The sequence below is a fragment of the Dipodomys merriami genome, unplaced genomic scaffold (genome assembly GCF_024711535.1).
Source record: "Dipodomys merriami isolate MVZ:Mamm:240054 unplaced genomic scaffold, mDipMer1.0.p SCAF_1662, whole genome shotgun sequence".
In the NCBI taxonomy this organism is placed as follows: domain Eukaryota; kingdom Metazoa; phylum Chordata; class Mammalia; order Rodentia; family Heteromyidae; genus Dipodomys; species Dipodomys merriami.
The window spans coordinates 10,015-25,170 of NW_027203007.1; positions in this window are offsets into that span (position 1 = coordinate 10,015).

Genomic DNA, 15,156 nt, shown 5'->3' on the forward strand with positions numbered 1-15,156 from the left:
TAAAGTCAAACTACTGCTCCCAACAGCTGTTCTACTCTTCTTTGTATACTATTGTATTTCCCCCACTCCCATCTCCTGTATTGCTGCTCTCAAGTATTTTATTTCATTTTGTATTTAAATTTTATTGTCAAGGTAATGTACAGAGGGGTTATAGTTACATAAGTCAGGTAATGAATTCATTTCTTTTATAACTTTTTAACTTTCCCCCATTTTTCTCCCTCGTCCCTCCCAACAGCCCCCCCCAAGATTATTTCCAACATATTGTCTCGTGATTTTCACTTTTGCATAGGTTCCGCCTTTGTCCTTTGTCTCACCATTTTGCTTTTTTCTCTTACTCTTCCCTAGTTCCCTAGATATGATAACCTGGGTATCAAAATCAAATACAGTGACTAGAGGGGATAAACCATATGTGGGGAAAACACAAAAGGATGAAAAGTACATAGTACATTAAGAACAACAACAACGAAGAATATGTCTTGGATTTCATTTCACTTGGAATCACCTTTCATGGTCATATGTACATAGCTATTGAGTAATTCTGCTCATCTACTAAGATTATCCGTGATGTGCACAATAATGCTCCCCTATTATTCATTAAACCCACTTCTGAGCATTTAACTATGTGACCACAAACAAGGCCACACTGAAGCTACCAGCACAATTATGTTTTTTACAGTATTATTTACCATAGCTAAGGTATGGAATTAAGCCAGATGCCCCTCAGTAGATGAATAGATATAGAAAATGTGACACAGACACGCAGACATACACACATACAAATACATGGAATACTATGCTTCCGTCAGAAACAATAATACCACCTCATCCATAAGGAATTGAAAGATCTTGAAAAAACATCATACTAAGTGAAGTAAGCCAGACTTAAAGGAACATAGGTCCCCAGGTTTTCCTTATTTATAATAATTAGGTTACATCAAGGAAAATCTCATGTATTTTAATTTGAAATTTTGTTCTATGTTGAAAACAACATTATTACTATATTGCTTGTTATTCTTTCTTTTTTTGAGGAGGGCTAATATTTATTTAAGCATTAAAATGAAGTTTGTAGCCACTGTATAAGGTTTAATATAATGTATCTTCTTAATAATTTTTTATTGTAAAAATACCGTATGGAGCCGGGCGCTGGTGGCTCACGCCTGTAATCCTAGCTACTCAGGAGACTGAGATCTGAGGAACGCGGTTCAAAGCCAGCCCGGGCAGGAAAGACCGTGAGACTCCTATCTCCAATAAAACCACCAGAAACCCGGAAGTGGCGCTGTAGCTCAAGTGGTAGAGCGCTCGCCTTGAGCTGAAGAGCTGAGGGACAGTGCCCAGGCCCAGAGTTCAAGCCCCACGACCGACAAAAAAAAAAAAAATACCGTATGGAGGACTTACAATTACATGGCAAGGTAATGAGTACATTTCTTATCAAACGTTGTTGCCTCCAACTTTGTTTCCCCTAACCATCAATTCCTATCCCTCCCCCAACTCTTGTGCAAAGGTTGTAAAGTTCGATTTTAGACTTAAAGTCTAAATCTCATTGTTGCAATGAGTCCACCTATTTAAACAATTTGTTTTTTTTTTTTTTTTTGCTTCACTTCCACAAATTATACCTACATCAAATACAGTGAAAACAGGGGTTATACCGTGGGGGAGGATCACACAAAGCAACAAAGAAATAACTTATAAATATGTTAGAAACGATAGCAAGAAAGAAAATATAGAGTGCTTATCTTGAGGTTCATTTCAACTTATCTGACCGTTATTTCTTGTCTCAGACATATACTAGTTATTGTACATAAGGGAAGCCATGGGACGTATGTTTCTTTGCACCTGGTTTACTTCACTTAATATAATTTTTTCCAAGTCTTTCCATTTCCGGACAAATGGGGCAAAAGTCAGATATACTTAAAGAATTATGTTCAGCTTATCCATTACTGAAGGAAGAACAACTAAAAGAGTAATCCCCATTAGAAAGAAGAACTCCTATTTACTTATCTTCATTCCTTTGTAAGGCCAGTGTTGCTCCCTGTATCCTCATGTTGTACATTACAACTTTATACTTGATCATCAAGTATATCTACTGTCTTCTACATTGTGACCTAAATGCCCCAGGAATTCCACTTCACTTTACTTTTTAAAAAAATTCTCTCTAGTGAAGATGTTCTCCCAATCTGAGGGCTTTCTATTGATCTTGCTAGCTATGTCCTTTGCCATGCAGAAGCTCTGCAATTTCATGCAATACCATTTGTCCAACGTTTCTTTGATTTGTTGTGTTTCTGGGTCTCTATTAAGAAAATCTGATCTAGTCCAAGGAGACCCAAGGTTTCTCCTATTCCATCTTGTAATGCTTTTAGAGTGTCGGTTTTGACTCAGAGGTCTTTGAAGAATTTGGAGTTGATTCTGGTGTAGAGTGATATCTAAGGATCTAGTTTTAATTTTCTACAAGTAGTTAACCAATTTTGCCAGCACCATTTTCTGAAGAGGCTGTCTTTCTTCCATTCTATATTTTTTAGCTCCTTTATTGATGACTAAACATACAATGGAGAAGTGTCTCATATCTAAAATATATCTGGAACTCAAAAAATTAAATCCCTCAAAAACAAATCTTCAAAGAAACAATGCCCAATAAGTAAGTGGGCTAAAGACTTGAAGAGAAACTTCTCTGAAGAGGAAAGAAGCAGGGCCAATAGACAAAGAAAGATATGCTCAATCTCCCTAGCCATAAAAGAAACGCAAATCAAAACAATAATGACATACCACCTCATCCCAGTTTGAATGGCTATAATGAAGAACTCTAATAACAACAGATGCTGGAAGGGATGTGGACAGAAGGTAACCTTACTGCATTGGCAGTGTAAACTTGCTCAACCACTTTGGAAAGCAGTATGGAGGTTCCTCCAAAGACTCAACAAAGAGCTCCCCTATCACCCAGCAATCCGATTTTTGGGTATCTACCTAAATGATCACAAACAAGACCACACTAAAGCTACCAGCACGACTATGTTTATTGCAGCATTATTTATCATAACTAAGATGCCCCGCAAGTGATGAATGGATCAAGTAAATGTGGTATATATACACAATAGAATTCTATGCCTCCCTCAGAAAGAATGACATTGCCCCATTTGTTAGGAATTGGAAAGACTTGGAAAAAATTATCTTAAGTGAAGTAAGCCAGGCCCAAAGAAATATAGGTCCCATGGTTTCCTTTATTTGCAATAACATGTATATGTCTGAGTCAAGCAGAAAAGGTCAGATAAGTTGATGTTAGGGAAATGAACCCTAAGATATGTATTCAAATGTTTATTTCTTTCATGCAATTGTATCTAAATTATTTATAAGATTTTTTGTTGCTTTATATGTCCCTTCCCCATGGTATAACCCCCGCTTTCATGGTATTTGATGTGGGTATAATTTGTGAGTGGTAAGGGATAAAAAAACAAATCATTTAAATACGGTTACAGATGGACCCATTGCAACAGTGAGATGTAAAAGTCATTATTTTGAAAATGAACTTTACAACTTTGGGGGAGGAGGAGGATTGGGTGAGGGGGAGGATGGGAAGAAATGGGAATGGGAAACAAAGATGGAGGCTACGATGCTTGATAAGAATGAAAGGGTTAAAGTAACTCCATTTTTGAGGCAGTGACCATTTGTTTCTTGTTTATCTCAGCTAGCAGAGCAACACATGATGGTAACCCAAACACCTGGTTGTTTGCCTTCATAAGCTCTGCAAATCTTTAGCTCAGGACTCTCCTCCTAGGCTCCACTGTGTGAGAGTGTAGGATGAGGCCTGAGCTGCAGCCAGACTAAGTAAAACCTTGCTTTTGCATTTCGGAACGTCTAACTCTAGTTGGTCTTCTCTGTGGGGGTCCTGCAAAATGGTCACTACATGTTAGTGAGGGCTCGTCGAGGATACCTCAAGACCTACGAGACCTCAGACTCCGAAGGTAAAACAGTGCTGTCAAATTGTCTTGTCCTGTCGTTCCTCTCTTTATCTGTTTTATTTTCATTTTTGTTTGTGAGGACGGCCACTCCAATTCGTATTGTGTAAAGGGTTGTCATAGCGGACATGCTTGCATGACAACCCTGGAGGAACTGGGAGACATCCCAGATCCTCTTGTGAAGGGGATGGTCCTTGGATCCCTGCCATGAAAATTGTGGTGCATAGGTTGGTTTGGTGTTGGGCCAGAACTGACCAAGAGGGCCTCCTAACTGAGGCCCAACTCACTCACTGTGGGTCTGCTCCTTCTGCTTCCCTATTACAGGGGTCAGCGGACCAATTCAGGAGATCTCCACTTCGTAACCTTTTTTTTTTTTAACTGTTAGGGCTGTGTATGTTTTGTTTGTACTGTTTATTGTTTTTTGGCCTGTACGACTAATGGGACTGGAAATCATGGGCAACACTCCATCTAACCCCCTAGACTAACAAAAAGAAAAAAGCTAAGAAAGGGGAAAAGATATTGTACACCCCGGTTTTTCAGGGAGATAACGTGGAAAAAATATTTCCTACCCCATACTCAGCTTCCCAGGTTCCTTTTGCAGAGCCTGAGAATCACCAAGAGGAGGAGGTAGCTATAGAACCAGCAGCCGAAACCTCGGCACCTGGCCTTAAAGTTTCTGAGGGGCCAGTCACTAGAGGAAGCCATGGGATCAGCCCCTCTCCCACTTCTAATGCAGCTGTTTTTTCCTTAAGCACAGTAGGTCCTGTGGATGCAAATGATCAACAGCAATTCTAATATTGGCCATTTTCTACCAGTGATCTATACAATTGACACACCCAAAATGCCTCCTTTTCTGAGAAACCCCAGGATTTAATTCGTTTGCTTGAAACCATTCTCATTACTCATCACCCACTTGAGATGATTGCAGTCAGCTTTTACAGGTCCTTTTTACCACCGAAGAGAGAGACCTTATCTGAGAGGTGTCCCGGAAACAAATCCCTGGCCACACAGGAGCGCCCATCACAGATCCTGCCATGATCGCTGCCTATTTTCCTGAGATTTGACCAACATGGGACTGCAATATGGTTGAAGGTAGGGAGCGACTCCTCATCTATCACCAGGCTCTGTTTGTAGGTCTCAAGGTGGTGCCTCACCGACCTACTAATATGGCCAGAGTCTATGATGTTAGATAGGGAGGAATTGAAAGTCCGGGAGGGTATCTTGAGCAGCTCATGGAAGCTTTTACTCAATATACCCCATCTGATCTTGAGACTCTGGAGTCAGCTCAGATGATTATGTTTTCCTATATAAATCAATCTGCATCAGACATAAAGCAAAAGTTGCAGGCTCTAGAAAGACTTGGTGAAGAGTCTATTAGGTATCTAGTAGCCGTGGAGGAAAAGGTTTACGGTAAGAGAGAGACAGAGGAGCAAAGAAAGGAAAGGAAGGGCAAAGAATGTGAAATTGAGCATGACAAGAGAGACCAGGCCAAGGAAAAGAAGCCAGACTTGTTGGACTTGTCACTGTCACACGCCATGCATACCTGGTCCACAGATGGCAGCAGTTTCATTCGAGATGGAAAAATGTATGTGGGTGCAGCAGTCACCATGGACACTGAGATAGTGTAGGCTGAAGCACTCCCCCAGGGTACATCTGCAGAACTAGTGGCACTAACAAAAGCCCTATGGATGGGGAAAGGGAAGGGATTAAACATTTACATCGACAATCGGTATGCTTTTGCTACCATGCATGTCCAGGGAGCCATTTACCAAGAGAGGGGGCTGCTGACACCTGAAGGAAAGGCTATTAAAAACAAACAAGAAATTTTAAGCCTTGTCCAGGCCTAGGGGAACCAGCAAATATTACCATTATGCACTGCCTTGGCCATCAAAAGGGAACTGATTCAACAACCAAAGGAAATAACTTGTACAATCAGGCAGCTAAGAAGGTGGCCCTCCATCCCAGAGGGGGAGTACTTACTCTAGTAGATGCAGGGCCTCGAGCTTTGCCTCCTGAGCCTCAGTACTCCCAAGAAGACTTGGAGTGGATAAAGAAAATTCCCATGGCCTATAAATCCCCAGGCAGAGAAGAAAATAAAGACTGGTGGAAAACTGGTGAGGGGAAACTTATCTTGTCACAAAGATTGGGCAAGGGGATTCTTAAGAGAATCCATCAGGCCTCTCACATGGGAACCCGAAGAATGCAGGACTTGCTCCAACACTCAGAAGTAAAAATTAAGCAAGGAAATCAACTCATTGAGGACATTGTTAAAAATTGTAAAGCCTGTCAGCTCACCAATTCCCCCAATCAACCAGTTACAAAAGGAGCTCGCCTCCGTGGAGATAGGCCAGATGTGTATTGGGAATTAGACTTCACAGAAATTTAAAGTGGAAAAGTTGGATATAAATATTTGCTAGTTTTTGTAGACACCTTTTCAGGATGAGTTGAAGCCTACCCAAGAAAGCATGAGATCACGAACTTCGTGGCTAAGAAGATCCTGGAAGAAATCCTACCCATCTATGGCTTCCCATCCACCATCAGGTCGGAAAATGGACCAGCCTTGGTCTCAAAAGTAAGTCAGGGGATAACTGTGGCACTGGGGACAGATTGGAAATTGCACCGTGCTTATAGACTCCAGAGTTCAGGGCAGGTAGAAAGAATGAATCAGACTTTGGAGACTGGCACAGACTGGGTATCACTCCTTCTGTGTAGAATAAGAAATTCACCCTATCACCTTGGGTGTACTCCTTTTGAAATAGTGTATGGACATCCTCCACCTATTATCCCTAGCCTTCAGACTGGATTGCTTGCTCATTTGAGTGACACTGAATTTCTATGTAAACTTGACTATCTATAGCTTGTCCACAAAAGTGGGTGGCCCCAGCTTAGAGCATTATATGATTCTGCTTCTATTCCTACCCCCCATTTGTTTGAACCAGGGGACTGTGTGTTTGTTCGAAGGTACAACTTGAGATTTTTGGAACCACAGTGGAAGGGACCTTACATGGTACCTTTGGCTACACCCACTGCCCTTAAGGTGGACAGCATTGCTGCTTAGATCCACTACACCCATGAAAGACTGGCTGACCCCATTGCCCTGGATGACCATGGGGAAACATGGGAAGTCACTAAGCATCCTACCCAACCACTCCATATATAACTCAAGAAAAGAAAAATGGACTGATTGTTATTGGTATTGTTTCAATTATCATTTGCATAACTCCTGGGAGGCGCTCAGTACAACAAGGGGAACTTTGTGCTGTCCTAGGAGAAGAGTGTTGTTTTCACATTGACCATTCAGGAATAGCAAAAGACAACATGGCTATGGTCATAGAGGGACTAGTCAAGATCGAGAGCTGTTGAAGTGAAGTTTGGGGCCGGAGCCACAATATTGTGTCTCAGGACCATAAGTCAAGGGGGGAGGAAGGGTTAAAGTAACTCCATTTTTGAGGCAGTGATCATATGTTGCTTGTTTATCTCAGCTAGCAGGGCAAGATGTGGTGGTAATCCGAACACCTGGTTGTTTGCCTTTATAAGCCCTGCAAATCTTTATTTATCTCAGGGCTCTCCACCTAGGCTCCACTGTGTGAGAGTGTAGGACGAGGCCCAAGCTGCAGCCCGTCTAAATAAAACCTTGCTTTTGCATTTCAGAACGTCTGACTCTTGTTGGTCTTCTTGGTGGGGGTCCAGCAACGTGGGCACTACAATAAATGTACTCATTATGTTGTCCATGTAATTGTAACCCCTCTGTACAGTATTTTCACAATAAAAAAATTTCTTGGGAACAAAAAACATCATTTCCCTCTAAATCGATCAGGTTGCTCTGTGTGTGTGTGTGTGTGTGTGTGTGTGTGTGTGTGTGTGTGTGTGTGTGTGTGTGGTTTTACAAAGATCAGAAGACATTTTTCTTCATTTAGAATACATCTTTCAGGTTATTGTAAATTGTGGCTACTGGGAGAAGACTCTTTCTATATTAAAAATGAAACAAAAATATATTGTGCATACAACACAGTGCTTTATTAGTCTGTAGTTCAACCCTTAACTTCAATTTATATCTTGGCCGTTATTGTGAATAATTTGAATAGCAATGAACTATAGATATATTTATCAGTTACACAAAGAGAAATAAACATATGATCAGTGGGTCAGATGACATTTCAACTTTACATTTCTCTAGAAAACTGCATACTACTTTCTACAAGGAGAATATTAACCTGTATTTTGACTAAGAGTGTGGAAAATTTCTTCTTTTTACTTATTTGGTGCTTAGGAATCAAACCCAGGGCCTCAGGCATGCAAGGCAAGCGCTCTATCACTGAGCCACCTTCCCAGCCCTAGCAAATTTCTTTTATCCACATTCTCACCAACATTATTACCTTTTTTTTAAGGGCAGGTTTGTACTATGTGCAGTAACCCAGACTGGCCTTAGAATAAAATCCTATTACTCCAACCTGCTAAATGCTTGGAATTACAAGCCTTTACCACCACACCAGGTTCCTTTGATTTTTTGGATAAGTGTTATAATAGTTATGAACTAGTATCATAGTAATTTTGAATTGCGTTTCTCTAATGACTTCTGTTCCAAAAGAATTAAGCCAACATAGAAGTTGTATTAAACACGACATTGTAAACCCACTGGCTACTTTCATGGCTATTTGGAAAACAGGTCTATTCCGAACTTTTGTCCAATTTTAATCATTTCTATTTTTTAATGTGAAAATACTGTAGAGAGGGGTTACAATTACATGCGAAAGATAAGTAAATTCCTTATCAAGCATTGTAGCCTCCTCCTTTGTTTCCCATTCCAATCCCTTCCCATCTTCCCCTTGCCACCCAGCCAATCTTCCTCCCCCTCTTCTCCCCTCATATAAGTTTAAAGTTAGTTTTTCAACATAATAACTTGTCCCTCTCATTGTTTCAATGGGTCCACCTGATTTCCTATTTAAAAGATTTGTTTCTTCCTTCCCCTAGACAAATTATACCAACATCAAATGCAATGAAAACAGGGGTTATATCGTGGAGGAGGGACATAGAAAGCAACAAAAAAATCTTATATATACTTTAGGAACAATTGCATGAAACAAAAAAAAACATTTGAATACATATATTAGGGTTCATTTCCCTATCATCACCTGATCTGACCTTTTCTGCTTGACTCAGACATATACTAGTTATTGCTAATAAGGGAAACCATGGGACCTATGTTTTTTTGGGCCTGGCTTACTTCACTTAAAATAATTTTTTTCCAAGTCTTTCCAAGTCCTAAAAAATGGGGCAATGTCATTCATTGTGATGGAGGCATAAAATTCCATTGTGTATATATACCATATTTTCTTGATCCATTCATCACTTGAGGGGCATCTGGGTTGGTTCCATATCTTTGCCAAGGTAAATAATGCTTCAATAAACATAGTCGTGCTGGTAGCCTTAGTGTGGCCTTGTTTGGGGTCATTTGAGTAAATGCCCAAAGGTAGGATTGCTGGGTCATAGGGGAGCTCTATGTGGAGCCTTTGGAGGAATCTCCATACTGCTTTTGAAAGTGGTTGAACAAATTTACACTCCCACCAACAATGCAGTAAGCTTCCCTTCTGTCCACATCCCCTCCAGCATCTGTTGCTATTAGAGTTCTTGATTATTGCCATTCTAACTGGGATGAGGTGGTATCTCAATGTTGTTTTGATTTACATTTCTTTTATGGCTAGGGAGGTTGAGCATTTCTTCATTCATGTGTCTATTGGCCATGCTTCTTTCCTCTTCAGAGAATTTTCTCCTTTTCTTTAGCCAACTTTCTTATTGGGCTGTTGTTTCTTTGAAGATTTGTTCTTGGGGGAATTAATATTTTTGAGTTGCAGGTATAGTTTAGATATGAGACCCTTGTCTGTTGTATGGCTAGTGAAGATCTTCTCCCAATCAGTGGGCTTTCGATTGATGTTGCTAGCTATGTCCTTTGCCATGCCCAAGCCCTACAATTTCATGCAATCCCATTTATCCAATCTTTCTTTGATTTGTTGTGTTTCTGGGTCTCTATTAGGGAAATTTAGGCCTCTGCCAAGGAGACCTAGGGTTTCTCCTATTCCATTCTGTAATGTTTTCAGAATATCTGCTTTGACTCCAAGGTCTTTGATCCATTTGGAGTTGATTCTGGTGCAGAGTGATATCTAACGATCTACCCTTAGTTCTCTTCAAGTAGTTAACCAATTTTGCCAGCACCATTTACAGAAAAGGCTGTCTTTTGTCCATTCTATATTTTAGCTCCCTTATCAAAAATTAGATGGGTAGAGGTCTGTAGGTTCATTTCTGGGTTTTCAATCCTATTCCATTGGTCCTGAGGTCTGTTCTTGTGCCAGTTCCAAGCTGTTTTGATTATTATGGCTTTGTAGTAGAGTTTGAAATTTGGTATTGACATTCCTTTAGCCCTGCGCTTTCTGTTAGGGATCATTTTCGCTATTTGGCATCTTTTATTGTTTCATATGAAATTTTCGATTGCCGCTTCTATTTGCTTGAAGAAGGAGGTTGGAATATTCATAAATATCGCATTGAATTTGTAGATAGTCTTGAGACGTATTGCCATTTTCACGATGATGATCTTTCCAATCCAAGACCATGGGAGTCTTTACCACTTTCTAAGTTCTGTTTTTATTTCCTTTTTCAGGTTTTTAAATTTTTCATCATAGAGGTCCGTCACTTTTTGGTAAATTAAATTCCTAGTTATTTTTTTTTTGGAGGCCTATTATGAATGGAGTTGCTTTCCTAATTTCAGCCACACTTTTCTCATTGTTGGTAAACAGAAAAGCCACTGATTTTTGAGGGTTAATTTTATACCGTGCTACTTTGCCAAAGTTTTGAATCAACTTGAGAAATTTGGGAGTGGAATCTGTGAGATTCTTTAAGTACAATAACATATCATCTACAAAGAGGGAGAGTTTTACTTTTTAATTCCCTATTTGGATCCCCTTTATGTGTATATCTTATGGCTGTAACTAGGCATTCTAATACTAGATTGAAGAGAAGTGGAGAGAGTGAACATCCTTGTCTCATTCCTGAGTTAAGAGGGAATGGCTTCAGTTTTTCACAATTAAGTATAATGCTGGCTGTAGGTTTGTCATATACAGCCTTTATTGTATTGAGGAATGTTTCCTGGATTCCTAATTTTTTCAGAACTTTCATTATAAAGGGGTTTTGGATCTTGTCATATGCTTTTTCCGCATCTATTGAGATAACCATGCAGTTCTTATCCTTGCTTCAGTTGATGTTATGAATTATATTAATTGATTTGCATATATTGAGCTAGCTTTGCATTCCTGAAATGATACCTGTTTGATCATAATGCATGATTTTTTGGATAAATTGTTGAAATCGATTGGCCAAAATTTTGTTGAAAAGTTTAGCATCAATGTTCATCAAACAAAAGGTTCTATAGTACTCTTTCTTTGATAAGTCCCTGCCTGGTTTTGGGATGAAGGTTATGATGGCTTCATAGAATGAGCTTGGTAGTGAACTTTCTCTTCAAATTTCATTGAAGAGCTAAAGGATTATTGGTGTGAGCTCTGCTTTGAAGGCCTTGTAGAATTCCACTGTAAAACCACCTGGTCTTGGACTTTTCTTAGATGGGAGGTCTCTTATTGCTCTTTCTATTTCAATGCTTGAAATGGGCCTGTTCAGATGGTTTAACTCATTCTTGGTTTATTTACAGCATGTCAATATTTGGCAGGAAAAGTTCTGTCTCTGCCAAGTTCTCAAACTTATTAGCATAAAGCTTTGAGGATTATTCCTTGATAATGTTCTGAATCTTTGTTGTTCCTGTGGTGATGTTAAAATTCTCATCTCTGAGTCTATTTATTTGTATGTATTCTCTTCTTTTTTCTGATAAGATTTGCTAAGGGGCAATCAATTTTTTTAATTTTTTCGAATAACCCACACTTTGTTTTGTTGATTCTTTCCATGTTTTTTTGAATTCTAATGTATTTATTTCTGATTTAATTTTGTCATTTCTTTCCATCTACTGGATTAGGGTTTATCTTGCTGCTCTTTTTCAAGGAGGCTCAGATGTCTCGTTAAATTGTTGGTTTCAGATCTCTCCAATGTGTTGATATAGCATCTCAGATCTATAAACTTGCCTCTGAGTACTGCCTTTGCTGTGTCCCAGAGGAGCTGGTAATATGTGTGTTCTTTTTTGTTGAATAACATGAACATTTGAATTTCCTTTCTAATTTCTTCCAACTCCCACTCGTGAGTCAGCAGTGTGTTGTTTAGCCTCCATGAGTTACAGGACTTTCTTTGGTGGCTTTTGGTTTTGAGTTCTAATTTTATTCCCTTGTGGTCTGAGAGAATGCAAGGTATTACTGCAATGTTTCTGAATTTGGGCAAGTTAGCTTTGTGACCTAAAATGTGGTCTATTTTGGAAAATGTTCCATGTGCTGAAGAGAAGAACGTGTATTCTGATGCTGCTGAGTGAAATGTTTGGTAGATGTCTGTGAAATCTTGTTGATATTGCAGTTGTTTAGATCTGCAGTTTCTCAGTTTAATTTTTGCCGAGTTCATCTATCTAGTGGGGAGAGTAGTGTGTCAAGTACCCAACAATCAATGTCATCGTGTCTATGTGGCACTTGAGGGAAAGTAGATTTTCTTGGATAAATTTGGGTGCTCCGTTGTTTGGAAAATAGATATTTAGAATTGTAATATCCTCCTGAAGGAGGGATCCCTTAAATAGTATATAGCGAGCTTCCTTATCTCTTCTCATTGATTTTAATTTTAAGTCTATTTTATCTGATATAAGGCTTGCAACACCTGCCTGTTTATGGGGGCCGTTTGCTTGGTAGATTTTGTTCCAGAATTTCACATTCAAAATGTGTTTGTTTTTATGGGCAAGATGTGAATCCTGAAGGCAGCAGAAAGAAAGATCTTGCTTTTTAATCCAACTAGGTAGTCTATATTGCTTAATTGGAGAGTTCATTCCGTTAATGTTGAGAGATAGGACTGAAAGGTATTTGGGAGTTCCTGCAATTTTATCCACCTTCTTGCGAGCTGTACCAACTGGGTTCTTCCTAGGTTCTTGGATTCTCAGTTTGGGTGCAGTTTCTTGGCCTTTATTGTGGTATTGTTGGTTTTCTATGTGTAGGATATGTTTAAGAATATTTTGTAAGCCTGGTTTGGCAGAGATATATTGTTTCAATTTTTCTTTGTTATGGTAGGTTTATATTTGACCTTCCGTTATGAAGGAAAGTTTAGCTGTGTATTGTATTCTTGGTTTATAATTGTTTGTCTTTAGGGCATGGCATACCTTATCCCGGGCTTATCCTGATCTTTTCTCCTTGAGAGCTTTAAGGATCTTTTTCTTGGTCTAAATTAATCCTGTGTGGATTATAATGTGAAGGAGGGAAGTCCTGCTCTGGTCTGGTCTAGTTGGAGTTCCAAAAGCTTCTTGTATCTGAATAGGCCTATGTTTTTGCATGTTTGGGAAGTTCTCTGCTAGGATCCTGTTAAACACATTTCCTAGACCATTAACTTCTCTCTCTAAGTGCTCCATTACACCCATTATCCTCAGATTAGGCCTTCTGATGGTGTCTTCTAAATGTTGAATAGATCTGTCATATTTCTTGGATTTGTCTTGTTGTTTGTATGTTCTTTCTCTATAATATCTAAGCTGTCTTCAATCCCAAGATTTGATCTTCTGCATGGTCTAACCTACTGCCAGGAATTTCTACTTTGTTTTTTATTTCTTTTCTTTCTAATTGGTCGGTTTGATTGCTTCAAATTCTTTGTTGGAGCTTTGTTACAGATCTTCTATGAACTTCTTTGCTTCCTTAATTTGGTTTTCAGTGTTTATTCTCAAATCACTTAGTTGATTGGTTATGGTTTCCTTGGACTCCCATTCCTTCTTTTGGGTTCCATTCAGCATTCCCTTTGTGGTCTTCCTGACTTCTTTCAGCTCTCTCTTTATGGATTCCATAAATGCCTCTAAAGATCTTTGTCTATCTCATCCTGCTCTCTCAATTCCTGTATTACTCTTTGATTAGCTTCCTCACGTTTATGCAATTCCTGACTTTCTCTTTGTCTATTCTCAGCCAGCTCACGCAAGTCATGTCTATCTCTTTGACTGGACTCAGCCTGCTCATGCCCTACCTGTATTTCTCTTTGAGTGTTTTCAATCTGCTCAAACAATTCCTGTGTCAATCTTTGAGTAAGTGTCTCAAGGTCATGATATTCCTGTATTGACCTTTGGTTTGCTCCTCTCTCTCCCTATCATGCTCACACTGAGTCCTTTGCAGGTTTTCAATTTTTTCATTTACCATGTTTACCAGTAGTGTTTGTATAGCTTTTGGGGAGCTCTCCCCTGGATTATTATTATCTGTTCTGTCCCCTGATTATCATGAGTGGGAGTTGAGATACCCGGACTTGCCATTTTTCTTGTGTTTTTCTGCTTGTTCTGCCGATTTGGGATGAAAGTAACACCAGTTTTGTGCTAGAACACTATCTTAAGACAAGCATCATCCAAAGTCTGTAGTTGCACAGTCAAAAATCTGCAGATACAATCTAGTTCAACAGATCTTTTTATTCAATATCAAACAACTATGTACTAATGAGCTATGATCAGCAAAGAATAATTTGACATACCAGAAATTATAAGGTTTAGTGAGAAATGTGGGTAAAAATAGATATAGAGGGATGTGGAAAGGTAAAAGGAGAGTTAAATTATCTAAGTCCTAATCTCAATAAGGGAAATAGTTTGGATAGAATGATAGTAGAGAGAAAAAAAAGAAGAAAAAATAAGAAAAAGAAAAAAGAGACAAGAAAGAATAAAAAAACAAATATTAAAAATTATTAATTGAAACACTTAAAATTTATGCAAATTTAAAAACGTAATATTCACAGAAGAACAGGGATAGGATGAGAGAAGGGGAGGGATAGAAAGGAGATGCGAAAAAGTAAAAAAGAGTTGAAAATATTATACAGGTATAAAGAGGTAGTACTGCTATTAAGAAACTTGTCAAAGAGGATTTGAATTGAGTAATAAATTTCTGGATTGTGTACACAATGGGGGATAAGGTCTAATAATCAACTATTGGTATATCTGAGGATGAGCAGAACAGCAATTAAGTCATGCAAAAAAGAACGAAAAAAAAAAGTGAAAAGAATGAGAAAGAAAAAAAGGATCAAAAGTTAAGTAGAGCTAAAACACACACACACACACACACACACACACACACAC